The sequence below is a fragment of the Equus asinus genome, chromosome 5 (genome assembly GCF_041296235.1).
Source record: "Equus asinus isolate D_3611 breed Donkey chromosome 5, EquAss-T2T_v2, whole genome shotgun sequence".
Lineage (NCBI taxonomy): Eukaryota > Metazoa > Chordata > Mammalia > Perissodactyla > Equidae > Equus > Equus asinus.
The window spans coordinates 34134931-34152129 of record NC_091794.1 but is presented as its reverse complement, the minus strand read 5'-3'; the positions used below and the strand labels follow the sequence as shown (position 1 = coordinate 34152129).

At 46.1% G+C, this 17199-nt stretch overlaps 1 protein-coding gene across 18 annotated transcripts in view; it reads left to right on the top strand.

Annotated features, from left to right (window-relative positions):
* The window catches only part of LPP (LIM domain containing preferred translocation partner in lipoma), a 655109-nt gene that overhangs the window by 47799 nt on the left and 590111 nt on the right, over positions 1–17199 (top strand). For 15 of the 18 annotated variants that reach the window (XM_070509219.1, XM_070509220.1, XM_044771277.2 and 12 more), the window contains exon 2: positions 4517–4641. The gene's annotated coding sequence lies outside the window, so the exon portion shown is untranslated. Of the gene's footprint in view, positions 1–4516; positions 4642–8882; positions 9110–17199 lie in introns of those variants that run through there. The other 3 variants (XM_014843371.3, XM_044771278.2, XM_070509231.1) reach the window with 3 other exon arrangements.

Genomic DNA, 17199 nt, shown 5'->3' with positions numbered 1-17199 from the left:
GGCGAAGAGGGCACAACAGCCTGCCACACAGATACTGTCTCCAAATCCAGGTGAAAGTGCGTGCTCACTAGTAGTTGCCTACACTAAAGAGAGAAGCGAATGTCTTAAGAATCTTGAAGGAAAGAGAGATTCTTCCATTGCCCTCCCTCGTGGAGCCCACAGGCCTTGAGGTATGTAAGGTGCATACTGTGCAGTCTGTATTAATGCTCTTGCATTTTGAGCTTATTAAAAATTGCCAATCAAAGTAGCAATTTGCTGACAAGGTTCATGGGCTGTGGCCATGACTGCAGTGCTTCTTGGGGAACGGCTTGCTGGTCTGTATGGTGATGCTGTCACATAGTGTTCCCTGTGCCATCTGTAGAGTCATGGTGGCTTTTCTTGTTTGTAGTTGGTGAGGAAGATTGACTCTGAGCTAACATCCGTTACCAGTCTTCCGCTTTTTGCTTGAGGCTTCATGAGCGGTGTGTAGGTCCACAACCGGGATCCAAACCTGTGAACCCTGGGCCAGTGAAGCAGAGCATGCGAACTTAACCACTATGCCACTGGGTTGGCATGGTGGCTTTTTGACACTTGGGTGGATCCTTCCTTTTTTTAGCAAAGTTCGGGTGGAACTGACCAAACACATATGTAAGACATTACCTTGTTTGTTCCTCTCTAAGGTTTCATTTCTGAAATCTTTCAGGAGGAGAGAGAAAGGGGTGTGTAGATGTATGGCATGACCCCAGAGTCCTCATTTTATGGCTCAGAGAAAGAAAGTGATTTGGGCAGGGTCACAGTAAGCTAGCCGCAAGGCCAGCACCTTCTATAGCAGGGTTTCAGTTGCGCTCTGCTGCTGCAGGAGAGACTGTAGTGTGCACGGGCTCTGGAGCCAAGAGCCTGCACTGGCTGCTGGCTCAGCTACTTATTATATTATAGACCCTCAGGTTCTTCATTTGTAAAATGGATGTCATGGTCATATCTGACATTATGCATTTAAAAAGGTGGGGCATGTGAAAAGATTGATCAATGACACAGAAATACAGAAATGTCTATTTATCATGATGTGGCTGTTTATGGACCAATAATTGTTGGGACCATCTTTAGAGAAAGGATGGGGCAGTGAAGACACTGCTGACCGCACCCCAAGCACAGAAGACTCCTAACAGGTCTGCTTCTCCACTGCACAGTAAAGAAATTTTGTGCTCAGCTTCAGAGGCACAGCATGGGGGTGGGGGGTGGGGGATCATGGCCAAATCTTGGAATTGTAAGAAATTGGGGGTATGCTCTTGCCTGGAGCCAGGGGTTCACGTAGCAATATAATGGGAGATGTGGCTGGAAAGATGGGTTGGAGCCCATTCTGGAGGTCCTGAGTGCTGGCCTGAGGGCAGCTGGGCAGTATTTTTTGTGCAGTTCAGGCCACTGGTGAGGAGTCAGCTAGGAGAGTGGTGATGAAATGGGGGTTAACCCAGCAGCACCTTCAGGATGTCCGGGGAACCTATGGCAAAGCTCAGATGAGAGACAGAGAATCTTGAAGTTGGAACAGGGGCCTCAACACAGGGGGATTCCCAAGTTTTGGTCACATTCTAAGTTATTTTTTGCAGTGGTTCAACTTTTTGCTTGAGGTTATAATAAAAATGATAATATTTTATAGAGGTATAGAGCAGTGAAGTTTTCAAGAGCTTTCGCAGTTGTTAATTTCTTGGTCCTACTCAGCATCCTGGGGAGGTAGAAGGTGGATTGTTCTTATCCCTGTTTTACAGAAAAGGAAATCGAGGCCCAGAGAGCAGATGGCATTTCTCAGCCACTCAGCTGGTGGGTGTGGAAGCTGGGAGCTGGGATAGCAACTCTAACACTTCCTCCTGTGCTACTGACCTGGAACACTGTTTTTCTCAAACTCACTTTCTGCACGCTTGACATCCTTGGAAGCCTAAAACGGCCATGAGTGTCAAAGATTCCAGAGACAAGCTGTAAGAGTTTTCAAAGATGAGCTGTAGGGAATTTGGGACACAAAATATGTTCCTCCCTCCAGCTTATTATTGCCATCATATTGTTTGTTCAGGTTGAAAATGTCCATGAGAGCAAGGAAGGAAAGAAATGGGCCCCTATCCTTTATCGAGTATCTTCTTTGCCTTCAACACAATGCTACCTACTTCTCTACCTGTGGACTTAGATAAGTTTAGCGATGTGGTGATCGTGACACAGTGTTTATTGTGGGCATTGTACAAGGTAACTTATGCATATTAAATTAGTTAACTTTTATGAAAACTTATTAGGTGGATAACAGTATTATTTCCCATTTTACAGATGAGAAAACTGAGGCTTAGCAAGATTTAAATAACTTACTTGTGAGAACACAGGGCCTAAATAGATTATAATGCAAGCTTTCTAATTTGAGAACTCTTTCTTCCCTGCTACACCATGTATTGCCCATTTCACTGGTAAAAGTGCAGAGCTGCTTATGAAGGAGGTACTTCTCAGACAGAGGTTACTGGAATCAGAGCTGGAAGGTACTATGAAGAGCTCAGAGGGCTGGTGGTTTTCAAGCAGTGCTCCCCTGAGCCTGGGAGACTCCAGGGGTGGCCTTGGGGTTGGGGTGCTGAGTGTGGGAGATGACAAGTGGTGAGAAGAGTACCAGCGGACAGGAACTCAAGTTCAGCCTGAGCAGCTCTGCTGTTACCTAATTTACAATCTGAGCATCTGCAAAGCACTTTGTTCAAAGCAGAAAAAAAGTTTGAAAACCACTGTGCTAGCCCAGGCTGGCCTTTTACCAAGGCTGAGAGACAGAGTGGCTTAGCACAAGTCACAGTTGTGAGGGATCCCGGAGCTTATCCCCTTTTTCTAGGAAATGTGCATTCTGCCCACCTCTCTCTGAGGCTTTTGGAACGCCAGCTGCAGTTTCATGGTCATGCAGCCTCTGAGTAGCTGCAGAACCTTGAGGCTGCCCCATGTGCATCATCCTTGACCTGTATCTTTCAACTTAGCTGTGTGTCCCTTTGGACCTTGAGACCTTGCTTGAGATTAGTTCAATTTCTGTGCAGAAGAGAGTGGAAATTACAGCCAGTATTGTGTGACCTCGCTGGCCCAACCTTCAGAGACATTGTTCAACTGAAAACATGTAATTATTGAGTGTCCACTGTTTGCACAGTGCCGAGAACACAGGCAAGGTTTCTGACTCCAAGGGTCTGGTGGGGAGACAAAAAAATAAGGAATTTTGCTAACTGTTTTTGGAGATAGTTATGTTTGTTCTATACGATTATTATGTGTGATAGTTCTGTGGGGATGAGTTCATCTTATATGAATAGGACAGGGAGAGTGGGCAATGGGAAAGAGGGTTAGAAATTGGAGAGCACGTTTTAGAAGTGCAAAGGGTTGAGTTGGCATTGTGAGTTAGTTAGTCCAGTTACTTCCAGTTACTCTGCAGTTACTTCTCTTCCAGTTACTCTCTCTGAGACTTGCCAGGTTTACTTTTTCTTTAATCCTTCATTTCCTCATCTGTAATGGGGGATGGGACTGCCTAGCTCACAGGGTTCTTGATGGGATTCAATGGGATAATATATGCAACCTGCTTATTACGATGCTCCGCAATGGAGTAAACACTCATTAAATTGTAGTTGTTATTGTTGTTGTTATTATTATTTGGCAGTGAGCAGCCAAAGAAACTACTTTTTTAAGTTGATCAATGGTGTGATCAGAGCTTTACTTCTCAGAAAAATCATTCTGCTTTTAGAAATAGAATCTCCCCAAATCCCCCCAGTACATAGTTGTATATTTTAGTTGTGAGTCCTTCTAGTTGTGGCATGTGGGACGCCGCCTCAGCATGGCCTAAAGAGCAGTGCCACGTCTGCACCCAGGATCCAAACCCTCGGCCGCTGGAAGTGGAGCGTGCGAACTTAACCACTCGGCCACGGGGCCAGCCCCTAGAAATAGAATCTAATCACCTTAGCCTACAACAATTATTTGGCTTCAGGTTACCTTTCTGAGTTACCTCTGTTTTGTCTCCAGCCTTCTGCCCACTTCTCCCACTAGTGGCTCACACATCTTCCAAACTTGCTCTTCACTGGACATAGCTCCTCATTGCCTTCAAATCTTTCCTTTCACCTGGAAAGTCTTTGCTCCTTCACCCCCTCCTCTCCCTGTCCCATTCTCTTTTAATACCTAGCCTAGAAGTCCATCCCTCTCATTGAGGTAGAGACCCTACTGAAGTCTGAACTCATGGAGTCTACTACGTCTAGTCCTGCGTTATGATCAGCCTCTCTCTCCTACTGTGCCTGCGAGCTCCTTGGAGTTGTCTGCATCTCACAGCCCTTTACTGTGGCATCCCTGGGGGTGCTGGCACACACTCTTATTAGGTGCCCAAACATCTATGCAACAAATTAATTTCGTGCCTTTCTTCAGCGTTAAGCACAAGGAAGTAGATGATAAAATGTAAACCAGAAAGCACTCATCTTTGAGCTGTGTGCTCATCAGCCTTGGGAATGGATTTTTGGGGAAGATCCGGCCCCTCCATAAATGACATCAATGACTTGGATCTTTGCAGAAATTGAAGAGAATCCTGATGACCAGTGTATTGGGAGAGGCCTGAAGGAAGATAGACCAACGGCTGCACTCTCAGAGCTTCTTGGGTGACCTCTGGCTCCCAGGTGATCTGCCGCAGGACCTCTGGTATGTAAATGGTCGTCTCTGCTGCCTGGGATGCCCAGAATTCCAGGTTGAGCCTCTGTGAGCTGGGCTGGGAGGCTTAACGGGTTGGAGATTTCTATCTTTTTGGTATCTGCAACGTGAAATATCCTGTGCCCTTGATTAATTCATGCTTGGTAGCTCCCTTCGTGCTCTCTGGTAAATAGCTCCTTTACTGTACGTTTATTTCCCCGTGGATTAATTGCAGAGAAACTGGAGCCTGTGTTTCTAACAGCTTCTCCAAGGAAAACATCACAGGTCACGTTTCCAGAACTGAGGCTCTCAGGGGGTCTTGCAAACGTCCTTCTCTCTTACCTCCTTTTGGCCCGGCATTTGCTTGTAGCTGAAAAGGGAGAGTTTGTCTGGAGCAGTCCTGTAGACATATGTGACTTGGCGGTTGAAAATCTGACAGTTGCTGCTGAACTTCAACTGCAAGAGTGAGTAGCATATAGACAGAACCCTGTAGAACCTCAAATCGTTTCCTTTTAATTCCCAGAGCCTTAATGTTTCTTTGTCTTGAGAATGACCTCACTGCTTTTTGTATTTGTAATGGAATGCACAGTCATTTACAAGTAATCACACAATAATCCCATACGCGCTTGTAAAGCCTTCTCCGTTTTCCAGAGGGCTTTCACTCCCATTATCTCATTTGATCCTCATTACTGCTCTGAGAGGTAGACAGAGGGGCTATTTTAATCTCTAATTTTCAGGTGTAGAAGCCGATGTTTGGAAAAGTGAAACAGTTGGCCAGAGGTCATATAGTTAGTATGCAGCAGAACTGGAACTGGGAGCTCCAGTGGTCTACATCCTAAACCAGAGTCCTTTTTACTACTTACTGTTGGGGTGACCTTGGGAAGATAACCTCTCTGAGCCTCAGTTTCCCTATCACTAAATTGGGTATAACACTACCTCTAGGGGTGATGGCCAGTAGAGATGAAATGAGACTGTCTGGGAAAGCATTTACTGAACAGTAAAGCGTGCTTCTAATGTGAGGCATCAGTACCTTGTGTACCTTGAATCTAAATAGTGCCATCAGAATTGTGGCAGAAAAGAACACTTTCTTCCCCCTTTATGTAAGGATCCAGAATGGTGCCAGAGTTGTCAGGGATCACAAGCTCCCAGCCCTGGGATCAGCAAATTGGCCCTGCTGTCCTGCCGGCAGGTCACTTTGTTGTTCTGAGAGCTCTTGTCCTGGCAAGGCCCGCTCTTCCTACAGAGCTCTCTCTTAATGTCCCTTGGAACAGCCTTGTATCCTGGAGACAGTTGTAGGTCTGGCAGGGCCCGAGAGCAGGAGTGGGGAGCTGGGAATTGGATCTGCATCCCTGAGCTTTGTCCATAAAGAATGGGAACCTGGCGTGGACGATGGGGTAGAGTTGGATGGAGAACTGGTCTCAAAGGTTTATCTCCTCTTGTTTCTCAATGACTGGGATTTAATAGGGTATATCCTGTGAATCCACAAGGCTAGAGGTACATGTGCAGGATGGGTTGCTTAGCAGTAACGCTTATGGAAAAACCCAGAAAGGATGGATTTCAAGTTGGCAACAGATGCATTAGGACTTAGCAATGTGGCATGGTCAGGAAACAGCCCAAGTGACCAAGGGATGAGATGTCACACAGCTTCATTTCTGTATCCATATTCACTTTCAAAAATTCTAAACCAGTGAGACAGGTATAGGTTATTTCTATGGTTCCAAGAGGCAGAATTGGGAGCAGGAGGTTGATGGCTAGGGAGCCAGATTCTGTTTCAAGATAAGGAAGAACTTTGTTGGGAAGACGTAATTTACAGCTTTAGGAGATAATGATCTCCACCTCACTAGAGACCTCAGAGATATCACCGGGGCGGTTGATAAACAGGAGGGACATTGGGCCTCAGTGGCCTTTATGATCTTTTCTCTTCTTGACATCCCAGAGCCAGTGGTTCTCCATGGTCAAGAGGAGGAGAGGCCCATCTACATTAAGGAATGAAGGGCCCTTTGGGGATGTGGAAACTGGTCTTCAAATGCTATTTGCGAAGTGGAGGGTGGATATGGGCCCTTTAGTTCTGGATTTCATACTTATCCCTGTAGCTCCTTCCTTGGTCCTTGGCTTTCAGACTTCTCAGGTCATCCTGGGCAGCTATTTTCCATGGAATATGTCTTTCCTATGCTGAAATGCTCCTGTTAGGACCATGGAATATCTCTTTCCTATGCTGAAATGCTCCTGTTAGGATGTTAGAAGGGATCCATCCTTGATAGGATGACAGTCTTTCTACAGAACCACCAAGGCTGATGGCCGGCTAGTCTTCTCAGTTACAAATGAGGAGCATCCCTTTACCTTCTTTTGGCCCACCTCTAGGATCTCCTGGGAGTACTGCAGTGGCAAGAATTCTGTACTGAGTTCTGGTTCTGGCATATGGTGGAAGATTCTTGGATCCTGTTTCCTTATGTCATTTAATGGTCACTTATATTGGTGCTCATTTATTAAACATGCAGTAAATAATTGTTTGCTTTTTTTCAAGTACTTGTGGCGTGCTTGCAAAAATATAAAACAAGTAATCAAAATAAATGTTATGACTATTTGGATAGACCAAGTAGAAGCTGCTTTTAGAGTGCATAGTTGGACAATTTGGGGATATCTACCCAGTTTGTAGATGAGAGAATATAAGCTAGAAGAGGAAAACTGATTTGTCCAAAATCTTAAGGAGTGCCTCTTCTGGGCTTAGGGCTTGGGTCCCCTCACACTCTGACCAGTGCTGTTCATTGCTTGAAGATTCCCTGAGAATGAGAACCAGCAGCCTCATGGGGCAAGCCCAAAAGTCAGGAAGTAGGTGATGATTCTGAAAAATGGCTCATCTGACCTATAGAAGCCTTTATAGCCTACAGTAGAACAAGATCACGCTAAGAAATTAGAACATTGGGAAGCCAAGATGTGCTTTCCCTTCTCTGAGCAGATCCCTCCTTCCCACTTTGCTATTTTCCTCAGCTGCTCATCTCTCTTCTTTCTCATCCTCTAATTCAGTCTGGAGTCATTTATGTTTTTATTTTTATTATTATTTTTTTATTTTTTATTTATTTTTATTTTGAGGAAGATTAACCCTGAGCTAACATCTGCTGCCAATCCTCCTCTTTTTGCTGAGGAAGACTGGCCCTGAGCTAACATTCGTGCCCATCTTCCTCTACTTTCTATGTGGGACGCCTGCCACAGCATGGCTTGATGAGCAGTGCCATGTCTGCACCCGGGTTATGACCTGGTGAACCCCAGGCTGCTGAAGAAGAACATGCGAACTTAACTGCTGAGCCACTGGGCCCACCCCTATTTTTAAAATTTTTTTGTGAGGAAGATTGGCCCTGAGCTAACATCTGTTGCCAATCTTCCTCCTTTTGCTTGAGGAAGATTGTCATTGAGCTAAGACCTATGCCAATCTTCCTCTGTTTTATGTGAGATACTGCCACAGCATGGCTTGACGAGTGGTGCTAGGTCCACGCCTGGGATCCAAACCTGCAAACCCCAGGCTGCTGAAGTGGAGCACGCGAACTTGACCATGACACCACCAGGCTGGCCCCGGGAGTCATTTTAGACCAGATTCATTCCTGACTGACTTCACTGGTCCTCCTTCATTTCACAGGACCTTCGGATTGGAATTAATCTTATAAATTAAATTAAGCATTCCACCCTCCTACCCCTGAACCCCCTAATGCTGTCCTGAAAGTCTGCTCTTATTCTGGGTCTTCCTGCCTCGTGTCTGTCCTATGAAGAACTCACCCGAAACTAAGTTCCCAGGAGGACTCTTGGGCAAAGAGTCTGGCATTGGAGTCCCAGGGTGGAGATTGCTTTAGGACTCGTCTGCCACCCAAAGAACTGCCGCCTGGCTTCTTGGTGACCTCTTCAGGTGCATCCCCCCAAACACCTTCCCCAAATTAATAGACTGACTTCATAAATGTAGTTGCATTCTAGGTGGCCTCATTCCTAAAGTGAATTTAAATCCTTTCAAACCAGTTGCTTCCTTGTTTGGGCGGGAGAGACTTTTCTCTGTAACAGGGGGGCATGTGGCAGAGTTAAGACTCCACTTCTTTTGGGGTTAATCATTTACTCCGAGTAAGGAATTCTGTCTTAAGTGGGGCATGTTCTTCAAGGGCCAGAGGAGAGAAGGGTGATTTTTCTGACATCCTCCAGCCTGCCTCTCCATATATGGAAATGTTTACCCACCACGCTGATCTACTGGAAGGGAAGGAGGTGACTCAGGGTTTAGAAGCAGGATTTGAATTCTTGTTTCCAGAAACAAAGTCGCCCCCCCACCCCCGCCACCACCCCCTCCCCCTCCATTCCTTTGCCCCTAGTTCTGGAAGACGAGGGTAGAATATCTCAGTGCTGTTCCCCTCGGGCCTCAGGACCACCTCCTTGCAGTGGGACTCAGGGTGGATGAGAGGGAGTGAGGGCCAGCGGAGGGCCAGCTGCCTGTGGGGCCTGACATCGCGTGAGTACATCATTATTGCCGGAACGAATGGCATTTCTGCTCGCAGACCCGGGGCTTACAGCCCTGAGGGCCGGCTTGCCTGCATGGTAATGGGACACGTTGCTGAGAGCACTGGTCGCTTTAATTTGGGGTGTGGACAGCTGCTTTCCCAGGGGAGTACTTGAGTTCTCCAGTGGGATTTAGAGAGGGGCTCTGCCTGGGGAAAAATTCTATTTGTATATAAAAAAATGAGACAGATTTCCTCCTACCTGAGGCCTAGAGTTGGCCAGAGAGATGGTTTGGGAGTGTTGTCATCTGTCTGATTCCTCCGGCTAAAGCAACAAGCCAGAAGGGATGTTCGTGGACACTGGGGAGGGATAGGTTTAGCTTAAAAAGCAGAGTTATGGTTGAACGTAAGAGTATGCAAAGTGTTGCAGTATAGCGTTTAGACGGCATCCACAGGCTGGAATCAATACCTGGTGTGTGGGACGTTGTGTAGATCTGTGGACTGTCAGAGTTGGAGGGAGTCTCAGATTATTCAGTTCATCTGTCTCATTTTACAGCGTGATAATGGGCAGTGGGCGCCAGAGAGTGCAACTAATTTGCCTTGCAGATACATTGCTAATTAGGAGGCATTAGGACCCAGATCCTGTCCCTCCCAATCATTCCTCCTTCCACTACACTTCAGCTGCCCCTTCAGGCAGGCAGGGAAGATGCCCATTTTGCAGAGGAGGAAATTGAGACTCAGAGATGCCCCAGTTGCCCACACTTACTGATCTGCTTGGTGAGAAATCGAGAACGGGAGCAAAGTTCTCCCAGGTCAGACCTTTTTCTGTCATGTTACCTGGACTCCAGATGCTTGAACGCATTGTTTTTAAAATTTTACTTTTTCTCCCTTTTTGGTTCCTCCTCACCTTTTTCTGCTTTCAGCTATGTGAATGTTGTTTGAATGTGAGCTGCTACCTTCTGATGTGCTTTGCTACCTGTATCTTTTCTTTTCCTGAAATGGATGATAGCTTGTCCAAAAGGCAGAACTGAATAGTGGAGACCTTTATTTCAGTTTCATCGATGGCGGTAGAAATTATGCACGGGCTTTGAAAGAAATTGATCAGGGCTTTCCATCTGAGCCTCAACTGATATTCTTGAAGCTGCAAGAATTCTGGGGTATTATGCCCTCTCATTCAAAGGTGAGCGCTGATTCTGAATAGATTTTACACACACACACACACACACACCCCTTTAGCTTTCTTTGATGCAATGGCAGCATTCAGCACAGACTGAGAGGGCTCCACCTTATTACAGTCCACCAGATGTTATATGACCATAACGAGTGACTCTCTTGTCAATTCAGTTTCCGATCAACATGGGGGGCCCTTTTGCCAATGCAGGGAAGACAATGGAGATGTGTTTTGGGGAAGCACTTTGATGCCAGTGGCATTAGGTGGCAGATTTTAATAGAGTAGAGAAAGTGCTCTCAGACCTGCATTTCTCCTGGTCAGTGTGGCAGGGCAGGGAAGCAGCTTTCTAAGCTGCTGTGTGGAGGCAGGAACCTGCTCAGGACTCCCAGGAACCTCCATGCAGCCTGTCTCCTCCTCCGTGACCTGTGGCTGGGCCGTGATTGTATGCCCTGCCCACGAGGCGGGAGGAGGCTGCCTGGAAGCATGATGGCTTGGGATGTTTTCCTGCTGTGGTGCTGACAGACACGGGTACTGAGAGGTGAGGGTTGGTAGTACCAATGTGAATGCTGCTCCTGTTTATAAGGACAACTGATGTCAATTGATTGTTTCCTGGGCACCGAGCAATGGGCTAAGCACATGACCTAAATCATCGAGTTGCTACTACAGCTACCTGTGAATAGGTAGTATTTTTTTAAAAATTTTATTTTAAATTTTGGTAAAATATACATAACATTTACCATCTTAACCATTTTTAAGTGTATGACTCAGTAATGCTAAGTACAGTCACATGTGCAATCCATCTCAAGAACTCTTTTCATCTTGTGAAACTGAAACTGTGCCTATTTAAGCAACTCCCCATGCTCCCCTCCCCCCAGCCATGGCAACCTCCATTCTCCTTCTGTCTGTATGAATGTGACTACTCTAGGTACCTCATATAAGTGGAATCATACAGTATCTGTCCTTTTGTGACTGACTCACGTATTTCACTTAGCATAACGTTCTCAAGGTTCATCCATGTTGTAGCACGTGTCAGAATTTCATTCCTTTTTAAGGCTGAATACTATTCCCTTGTTTGTATATACCATACTTTACTTACCCATCCAGGTACTATTTTTCACCTTCACATTATAGAGGAAGAACCTGAGGCTTCGAGGGGTTAAGTAAGTTGCCCAAAGTCACACAGTCAGTAATGGAGCTGGAATTTGAACCCAGATAGTCTGACTTAGTGTGCATGTGATCAGGAGTAAGCAGGTATTGGATTTTAGCTGGCAAGAGTGTGACAAGCCAGGGTGATTCTGAACTGGATTGTGACACCTCCTCACACGTGGCTGTGACATTTCATTAACATGTGTTCCAAAGGACCATACACAGGTTTTTTCCTCTATTTTGTATTGGCCTCTGGAAAGCTTAAATTGGAAGCCCACCTCTAGCAAATGGCTCTTATTTTTTCCTCCCTTTCTTTCACTTTATTTTTCCATCTCCCTCCCCAAATTTCTCACTTAAAAGATGCACGCAGTTCATGATTTTGTTTTTGTTAGGTACTTTAGATCCTTTCTGGAACAAGGCAGGAAATATATAAATCAGTGGTGTGATATCAAGTATTTTCATTATTATGTCTAAGAAACAGCTGGTCTGCAGAGCAGTGGGCAGAGGCTGAAGATGGAATTTCTGACCTGGCTCTGCTGCTAAGTCACTGTTTAATGTGGGTGATGATGCATTACTCCTTTCTGAGTCTCAGTTTTTCCACCTGGAAGATGGGGTTGCTGTTGATGACAGTGAACATTTCATCTGTGCTGAACCCTACACTAGGCGTCTCCGTGATTTACCTCCTTCAGTTCTCCTTGCACTCCCAGAAGGCACATGCTGTTATCCCCATTTTACTTGAGAAAAGGAAAGTCTAGAGAAGTGGGAGAATGTGCCCAAACTCCTCCAGCTCCTGAGTGCAAGCTGTAGTGATCCGTGTCTGAGTCAATGCCCAGGATGTTAGCCATGGTGCTGGGCTACTGGCCCTTAGGTGGGCTGGAAGGTTTCTTCCATTTGTGGCATGTATTCACCTGATATTATTAAATCTTTATTGGATTCCCATTTATGTGCCTTGTCGTGTTCTGGGCGCTGGTCCAGCACTGGGTTTAGAGCAAAGAAAAAGACACAGGAAATGGTGATCCCTTGGAACTTGCATTCTGGTAGTGGTGTGTGGAGGAGGCAGATAGTAAATGAACATGTAAATAGGAGAGAATGATAAGTGACACTCCTAAGCAATGATAAGTGACACTTAGGAGGATTCACATAGGGCACTCAGATGGTGAGCAAATGGAGGAAGGGCTTGGGGAGGTGATGTTGAAGCTGAGATCGGAATGACAAGGAGCCAGCCATGTACAAGTCAGAGGGAAGAGCATTGCAGGCAGAAGGTATGGTCAATGCCAGGGCTGTGGAGTGGGAACGAGTTTGTGTTTGAGGAACAGCCGGAGCCCAGTGTGCTAGGAGTTTGTGGGCTGCAGGGGGAGAAGCATGAAAGGAGTGCAGGGCAGGGCTAGTAGGTGTTAGTGAGCTAGGGAAAGGGCTTGGACCCGAGTCTAGGTGTGATGGGAAGCATCTGAGCTGTTTTGCTTGCATCATGCTGGCTGCTGCGCTGGGGAATGGATTGCAAGGAGGTGGGCAAGAGTAAAAGAGGCAAGAGGGTTAGGAGGAGACTCTGGCAATAATCTGGGTGAGAGGTGGTGGGACCTTTGATTAGGGCGATAGAAGTCAGGCCAGAGAGAAGCAGATGGGTTCATGACATGTTTTGGAGGGATTGTGTACAGGATGTCAAGTGCTGTTTCCTTCAGAGCAATGTCAAGCTCAGTGGGCCGGAATCTGGGAGACCTGACGGAGGTGAAAACACATGCATTGGGGGGTGCACAGACTTGCAGCTGATCTGAACTAACGAGTCTGTGTGCTCCCCGCTTTGGTTTCTAACCTTGAGCTTCTGGCCAAGGAACGGAGGGCAGTGGCTTCCTGCCTCTGACTTCCTGGCTGAGAGCTGCTGGAACGCCCCAAAATAAGCCCTGCAGAACGTGCTGCTTCCTTTGCTCTCCCTCGGTATTTGTGTGAAGCATTCTTTCCCACCAAGAAGACAGAACATTCGGAGTGATGTTGACTTTATGGGCCGTATTTAACATATTGTTTTTCCTTGATGTGTCCTCTGTTCTTGTACAGAGATTTCCTGCCTCCCGTAAACTCCCTGCTGAGGAGCCTTCCACCACCCTGTGAGATGGGTCTAGCAGGCTCAGAGAGAGCCTAGAAGAGCTGCGGCTTCAAAGCCCCGTCTTGACTTGAGGACCCTGGTCCCAGGGCACCTCCCAGCCCTTCTGTTTCATTTACATTTGAATTCATACTTGCTGGCTCTTGCCTGCCCCCTGTAATTCCTTTTAATGGGCTAGGCTTTCTTGTAAATGCTCCCTGTTTCAGCGAAGAAATAGGTCTCAAAGAAGTTAGACGATTTAGTCAATGGGAGGTGGTGGCTGAGTCAGGTTGGGAACCCAAGATTCCAGATCGAACTTTGTGCTCTGGCCACCAGGCCAAAGTGACCTCACATATGACCACATGCTCTTGGATGTCTCATGGCTGTCTTATACTACACTTGGCCTAAGCCTAGAGATGCTCAGAGATCATAAATTAAATCATAAATCATAAATATAGATCATAAAGTAGGTCATAAATTCCCTCCTGAGGCTTCCTCATGTTTCTCTTCAATAGTTTGCAGTCTATATAGTTACTAATTTTTTTTCAAACTCTTTAACATCATCTCTTAAAAACAATGTTTTGTTTTTGTTCATTTCGAATTTCTTTTAAAATTTCTTTCATGTTACCCATTCATTTAGTCAGCGTACATTTATTGAGTTCTTACTGTATGCCAGGCATTGTGCTAGGCGCTGGGGATTGATTCAAAGATAATTTGGAGGCGTATGGAAGGGGAGTGGATAATTACAGCACAGTGAGATAAGTGCTATAATAGAGGGATATATAAAAAGCTAGAAATAGCACTATGAATAACATCTCCGAACAAATTGCCTTCTTTTTTCCTTTTGGATTATTCCCTTATGTATATTGCCCAAAGTGGGATTACTGGGTCATTTAAAAGATGAAAACAATTTGGCACAAAAAGATGTAACGACTTGCCTGGGAAATACAGCTCAATTTTCAGCAGTGGGGTGGAGGGGAAATTGTTGACAACTCCAGATTTAGAGACTTCACCAGGAGAGTTGGGCAGTTTTCATATTATTCCTATCAAAGTGGTGGCTGTCCGGGGGAGCACCTATTCGAAACGTGTGTCGGCCTGCATGTAGGAACACATATCCTTATGCTTAATCTCACAAATTCTTTGTTAATTCTCACAAGAACCTCGCGTTATAAGAATGATTATTTTGTTTCCATTTTACAAATGAGGAAACTGTGCTTTTGTTAAGAGGAAGTGACTTGCTCAGGATTCCAAAGTTAATTAATGGAGAATCCAAGAATCAAGTGCAGGTCTTTTGATAATGTGACTTTTCTCCTGTTCTCCATGCTCTGCTCGCCCATTGGGGGTACTCATGCTCCAGCTCGGGCCTGTAATTTATTCAATGAGCTGTAGGGATTCTTCTCAAATAGGTCAGGATCTACGAAATAGGTCTAGAAGTCCTAACCTCCAGGTTCCAGTGTCCCTCTGTACATTGACCTGAAAGGACCTGAAGGCCCATTATGCCTGACCCTGACCCTGGCCCAGGTCCTGAAAGGTTAATGCACGGCTTTAGCACTGGAAGACAGAATTCTCAGTAAAGCTGAAACATGCATGGTTCTGCTTTGAAACGTTTATTAGTTTCCCAGTATATTCAGCTGTATGTGCCCGACTGTAAATTCACGTATTTTGTCATTCATAATATTTTCCTAGTATTTTTGGCATTAAGCAAAAACTCCTGCCCCTGGTATCCAGGGCTCATCACAACCAGACAGCAGTATCTGTCCACCGTGAACTTCCTTGATGCGTGCTCATCCCTGAGTCAGCCACGTTCCCTGCCATTCCCCGACATGCACCTGCATGTTCTCGCCTTCGTGTTTTAGTTCATGTTCTCACCTTCATGCTTTAGTTCCTTTAGCCTGAGGTGACCTCTGCCATCTTCATCCGTAGAACTCTTGCTCCTCCTATAAACTTCTGTGCACATGAAGTAATCTTGTGAATGAAGTAATCTCCGATCACCATCCGCTCCCCACCATCCGCGCTCCACCACCCTACAAGTGGTCTCTTTGTTCTCTGTTCTGCTAACTCACACGACAGTGGGCTGTGGGGCCATAATCGAGTATTAGTGTGTGGTGCTTATGGGCATGGCGTCTGGGTTCAAATCTTGGCTTTGATGCTTCCTAGCTGTGTGATCTGTCAGGTCAGTTAACCTGCTTGAGCCCAAGTTTCCTCACCTGTCAAATGGGTTCAAACACTCACACCAAGTGACAGGGTTGTTACGAGGATCTGTGTTGTTATCTCTGCTTCTTCTATGGCACTTACCAACTCCTACTTCGTTTCTGTCTTCTCTCTCCTTCTAGACCGGCAGCTCCTTAAGAGCAGGAAGGGAATCACATCTTGCCTGTGCCTCTGATATATGGGACCTGCTGCAAAGGCTTCTTTAAAGGAAAGGGTTCCATACACACTAACTGATGACACCAGTGCAGGCTCATTACTAGTAGAAGGCCCTGGTCATGCAGTGCCAGGCCTGGCCAGGAGCTCTGTGATATGGAGCTTTGGGCACACATGGTATGGGTTAGGGTTAGGGTTCCTGCTCCTGCTTCTTGAGTAACTGGAAAGAAGGTAGAGCCTGTGTGCAGCCTCTGTTCTTCTGATTCGTCAAGTTGGGTAGTTCTGGCATTTCCCTGAGGCAGAGTGGGAATCCTGCTTGGAGCATGAGATTTGGTCTCTTTCCTGGCTTTTCCATGGGTGAGAGTTCTAGATTAGAGGAAAGGGTCAAGGTATGAGTTTGGGGCAAGTGTGAAAGCCACCTACCTGTCTGACTTCTTGTGGGTGGGGCTACAGAGAAAGGGTCCCTTCAGAGGAGCTCTCCTGTAGACACTCCCATCCCTGCTAGGCTTGGAAGCTGACCGTGAAAGGGGATTCAATTCTTAAAGGGACAGCATTTAGCTTTCTCTTGTGTCATTTCCCCAAATGCAATACCCACAAGTCTCAAGATTCAAGTATTTTAGCCTGGCACACAAAGTCCTCCATGTTCTGGCCGCAACATTCCTTTCCAGCCTCATGTCCCACCGCGTCCCTCCATGTTCTTTGCCACTGGCCTCACCAGATTAGTCACTTTTCCCAGGAACACCCTGAACTCATCCTCCTCAAGGCCTTAGCACATCGTGTTCCCTGGGCCTATTTTCCTCCTCTTTATACATGGAAATCCTCTTGGGTATTCAGGCTCAGTTTAGAAGTCATCATCTGCAGAGCTCTTCCAGACCCTTAAAAGGACATTGCATGTACTTGTGCTTTGCACACTTTTCATTCTGTCTTGTGTATTTGAGTGGGTCTCCAGTAAGCTTATGAGCTCTTTGAGAGCTCAAGGCATTTCTAACTCGGCGCCTACACCTGCTAGGTCCATATACTGTGCCTTATTAAGGACAGGAGGTGCTAGCAAATGTCTGTTTGTGCACCTCTGAACACAGGGCACATGACATCGTGTCAGCTAACAGTTGCACCAGAAGAGTGTTCAGAAGCTCATACTAGGGTTACCCACGATCGTTTGATCTTGAGCCCAGCCTTTTGAACTCTGTTTTTGAATTGGCCTGATATCAGCTCATTGCTAACCTTTCTCAGGCCTGTTTCCCACATCCCCAGCAGATTTCTGTATAGTGTCTGGGCTCTGAGCTTTTTCTTTTGCTTAAGAACATAATAGCAAGGTGGAGTTCAGGAAGGATCTGCCCGCTTCTAATATG